Source organism: Tenrec ecaudatus, chromosome 12 (assembly GCF_050624435.1).
Source record: "Tenrec ecaudatus isolate mTenEca1 chromosome 12, mTenEca1.hap1, whole genome shotgun sequence".
Taxonomy (NCBI): Eukaryota; Metazoa; Chordata; class Mammalia; order Afrosoricida; family Tenrecidae; genus Tenrec; species Tenrec ecaudatus.
Genome location: NC_134541.1, coordinates 17,527,074 through 17,532,179, shown reverse-complemented (window position 1 = coordinate 17,532,179; position 5,106 = coordinate 17,527,074). Strand labels below are relative to the sequence as shown.

Sequence of the window (5,106 nt, the reverse complement as noted above, 5' to 3'; positions counted from 1 at the left end):
GTCTCCCCACGCCCGGAGGAAGAGCTATCTCAACCGAGCCCCGAGGGCCGAGCAGATTGAGCCGGGTTGAAAAGAAGTACTAGGGAGGAACAGAAAGCAGCATTTCCGGCGGAAGGAGTAGCAAAGAGCAAGAGAAAGCCTGGGCGTTGGGGGAGCATGCTCTGTTGGGCCCACAGACTGGCTTCCTACCCATCGCAACCTTAAGACAGAGTAGAGGACACAGTGGCATGTCTACTCATTTCTGCCTGGGGACGCCGCAGAGGAAGCACGGCAGGGGCTCTTTCATGTCCAAGTCAGAGTCTCCTCAAGAGCCCGAACAGCGGCGGAAACTGTTCATCGGAGGATTGAGCTTTGAAGCGACAGCTGAGTCTGCGGAGTTGTTGAGAAATGGGGGACCCTTACGGACTGTGTGGTAATGAGAGGTGAAACACCAAGTGCTCCAGGGGCTTTGGGTTTGTCACCTCCTCCGCTGCGGAGCAGGTGGACGCAGCCATGAAGGCACCGCCACACAGGGTAGATGGCAGAGTCGTGGGACCAATGAGGGCTGTCTCACGAGCAGACTCACCAAGACCAGGCGCCCATTTCATGGTGAAAAAGATCTTTGTCGGTGGCATCAAGGAAGACCCTGAAGAGCACCCCTACGAGATTATTTTGAGCAGGATGGGAAAATTGAAGTGATTGAAATCATGACGGATCGAGGCAGTGGCAAGAAGAGAGGCTTTGCTTTCGTGACTTTTGATGACCATGACTCCGGAGATCAGACTGTCATTCAGAAACACCACACTGTGAATGTCACAACTGTGAAGTACGGAAAGCCCTGTCGAAGCGAGAGATGTCCAGTGGCTCCTCCAGCCACAGAGGTCGAAGCGGTTCTGGACACTTCGGTGGTGGCCGAGGTGGTCGGTGGCTTTGGTGGGAATGACAACTTGGGTCGTGGTGGAAACTTCAGCGGACGTGCGGCTTTGGTGGCAGCGGCAGTGGCGGTGGTGGATATGGTGACAGTGGGGATGGTTACAATGGATTTGGTCATGATGGAAGCAACTTTGGAGGTGGCGGAAGCTACGATGATTTTGGCAACTACAACAATCAATCTTCCAATTTTGGACCAATGAAGGGAGGCAACTTTGGAGGCAGGAGCTCTGGCCCTTACAGTGGTGGAGGTCAAATACTTTGCCAAACCACGAAACCAAGGTGGCTATGGTGGTTCAAACCGTAGCAGGAGTTACGGCAGTGGCAGAAGATGTTAAATGACTACCAGGAAACAAAGCTCAGCAGGAGAGGAGAGCCAGAGAAGTGACAGGGAAGCTACAGGTTACAACAGATTTGTGAACTCAGCCAAGCGCAGCGGTGGCAGGGCCCAGCTGCTACAAAGCAGACATGTTTTAGACAATACTCATGTGTATGGGCAAAAGAACTTGAGCGCTGGATTTGTGACTAATTGTATAACAAGTTATTTTGGTTTCTGTTCTGTGGAGAGTGTAAAGCTTCCCAACAAGGGGTTTTAATGTAGTTTTTCTTTTTTTTTCCCTCTTTTGCACCCATGCTGTTGATTGCTAAATGTAATAGTCTGATCACGACGCTAAATAAATGTCCTTTTAAAAGGTGCTGTGTAAAGTTAGTCTACTGCTCTTAAGCCATCTTGGTGTAAACTGCCCCGACAGTGTGAAGTGTAGGCTCCGTTGAGGGCGGTGTCAGGTTGATTTGAAACATAATTACAAATAACTTGAAGACTGCTGGGCAGAGGAGCCGCTGTTGTCCGAGACCTTGGTTGTTAGTTGAACTGACAGTTGCTGTTTTGTAACCTGGAGTTCACCTTTACAAATGGGCACCCAAGCAAATTCATTAAAAGTTTATTTGGTTATAAAAAATGGTTGTTGGCACACCCTGTGCAATATATCTAAATTGAATAATGGTAGCAGATAAAATTACAGATGGAGTTGGAATTTATGGATCATCCATTATCATGTGTAATCAATAAACAATTTAATCTTGAAAAAAAAAAAAAAAGACAGAGTAGAACACCCTCACAGGGTTCCCAAGGTTGCAAGATCGGCCCGAGCAGGCTGTCTGCTCACATGGAGTTCTGGTGGGTTCGAACCACCCACCTTGGGGTTAGTAGCTGACCACTGTCTCTCCACCGCCAGGATTCCTTAGGAAATGTAAGATGACTAGATTCCAGGGTGCAAGCAGAGGTGGCACGACGTCACCTGTAGGATGGTGAGCTGGCCGGCGCGCAGGAGGAGCCGAGTGAGGAGGAATCTACTTTTCTCACTCGCGTGTTAGGAGCATTTCCTGCATTACCAAACACACTCTTTCGTAGGAATCTGGGTGGCATAGTGGGTTACACGTGGGGCTGCTAGCAAGGTCAACAGTTCAAAACTACCAGCTGTTCTTCAGGAGAAAGAGGAGGCTTTCTACTCCCACAAAGACAGCCTCAGAAACTCCCGGGGGCCATTCTGCTCAGTCCTAGAGGGTCGCTAGGAGTCAGTATCGACTCGATGGCAGTGAGTGTGGTTTCGAGGACACACATTCTTCAACTCTTGTGTTTTCAAGGGCTTTCTATGTGCCCATTGTACCTCTCACTGCCAGTAACCAGCCCCCAGTGCCGGACATGCCTGACACTGCCAGTTCTTCCTCAGTATCACAACGTGGGGATGAAGACCTTTGTACATGGAGCCTTAAGTACAATGACATGTATTCTCATTTCCCTCCAGTAAAGATGGGAGGTCTTGGGGGAGGCCTGACTGGACAGGCTTGAGCTATGAGATACTTAAGGTTTATTGTGCCAACCTGGCCGACAAACACATGTGGGATTAACTGAAGGGCGGAGCGATAAATGGTTTGGTGAGCCTCACCTTTCTAGTTCTCGGGTCTCTTGCTTTCTGATGGTCGGACCAGGGTGCAGCTGCCTTAGCTAGTTCCTGCTTCAGCTGGCAAAGCTCACTTCCTGCAAGACATCCCTCAGGAGAAGCCACATGGACTTACCCAGATGCAGCCCTGGGTGCTGGAGCAGCTGCGTGGAGACCCCTGCCAGCGCTGAGATGCTTACATGCTCACTGATTTGGCTTTCCTCCAGCAGTTGGCATCATAGTATGTGTTTTGTGAGATTGAGGAGGACTTTGTAGATCGCTGTCAGACATATGGGCTAATGTTGGACTTACAGGTTTGGACTGGACTGGGTTGGGATGCTTTCCTAATGCACACTTGCCGTTTATATAAAATTCTCTCTTATACATATGCGTTTCTGTGGATTTGTTTCCCTAGTTTACCCTGACACAAGCTGAGCCAGACCTTTTGTCAAATTGGTCCCTAGGCCGTGCCTGGCTGCCACAACCAACCACTCGGAAAAGGATCACATTGGCAAACCCTGGTTAGAATGGGAGAAAAATGTGAGAGAAGACCCCAAAAGGCTTACTGGTTGGGCAGACACTGGTAAGATGCCCCAAACTGTGGCTGTTTGTGACCTTCCGTGTCTGGAACAGATCTCAGCCCTGTGTTAGGATCATCAAACATTTAAGACCAAAAGGACAGCATTTGCCCCAAGACCATTGTCAGGTGATAGGCAAGAAGGAGGGATGGAAATAGGAGACTCCGATCCGGTGGGAGGCCGTGGGATAAGGGATGGTGCACTTGGGTGGGGGTGGGGGTGACGAGGATTGCAATGGTTGAGTTGAAGCAAAATGTGGATAAACTCTTGAGCGCGAAACCAATGATTTCCTCTCTAAACCTTCACCTGATTCACCATAAAAAGCTTGAGACAAATTAGTCCCAGGTTCTCTTGGGCCTTCTTTTGAGTTTACCCTTGAGGGGCCCTGAACAGGGAGACGCTGGGAGAAAACTTGAGGGAGATAAAGACCCCTGTCCATGGCTGGCTGCCCAGTCAAGATAAAGGACAGAGGAGGGAGGAGCCCCGGATTCTGGGTCCCAGAACGTCCAGTCAACAATCACCACCCTCCTGCTGTTGTTAGATGTGGGTGAGTCAGTTCCAACCCAGAGCAAAACACGGTCGGTCCCTGCAGAACTGCTGCCTGGTTTGAGCCCATCATAGCCTCTGTCTCACCCTGTCACCTGGAGGCCTCCCTCTCTCTCACTGACCCTCTGCTTCATCAAGCCCAAGACCCTGCACGTTGAGGAGACAGCTCTCCCCCAGTTGTATTTTGAATGTCTTCCAACCTGAAGGGTTTATTTTCTAGAACTAAACCAGATAATGTTGTGCTGCTATTGATAAAGCTTTCAGTGACTAATTTTCAAGCAGCGGACAGTATTCCTAGTGGTTATGAAGTCTGTCCAGTCAGTCCCAGCGACTGGCCTCTTCCCCAGGAGTCAACATAAGATCTTTAAATTGAGCCCCAGCCAATCACAGCTTGACACTAAAATTCTGAGTGACTTGAGCTATTACTCTGCCTAAGAATCTCGGTGTCTGCATCTGTCAAAAGGAGAAAATAGCCTAATTGAATTATTGTGGAAGTTCAATGAGATGAACAAGTGCTTGGTCTATATTCCCAATAAGTGTGTTCTCATTGTTATCTTTGGTCTCAATCCTTTTCTTTCCTGAAAATTTACTGAGAGATAATATTCACGTACACCAGACAAAGTTGACAATTCAGTGTTCTAAAAACCCTATAGTCACAAAATTGTGTGACCATCTCTATATTAAATTTGATAACTTTTCCATCACCCCAAGAAGAAACCCTATGCTCATGAACAATTCCCCATTTTTCTCCAACCCTTCCTACTAAGCAAGCATGAATCAATTTTCTGTCTCTGTCGATGCACCCGTCCTGGGAATTTCACATAAATAGAATCATACTGTTGCATGACTGGCGTCCATCACCTAGCTCAGCGGTTCTCAACCCCCTTTGGGGGTTGAATGACCCTTTCACAGGAGTCTCCTAAGACCATTGAAAAACAGATTTCTGATGGTCTTGGGAACCGAAACACCTCTCCTCTATCCGTTTCCAAGCGGGTCCACACACATGCAGATATGCCCACATACGAGTACCCGGTGTGAAGACTGTTAGCCAAGCTACACCATGCTTCCAGATAAAATTTAATTTATTTGTCATAAGAAATAAATATTTCACACTATATAGTTACATGTTGTTT

General features: G+C 48.3%; 1 pseudogene; it reads left to right on the top strand.

The window, feature by feature from the left end:
- Positions 1–284: 284 nt before the first annotated feature.
- Positions 285–1,414, top strand: LOC142422364 (heterogeneous nuclear ribonucleoprotein A1-like; annotated as a pseudogene).
- Positions 1,415–5,106: the final 3,692 nt, after the last annotated feature.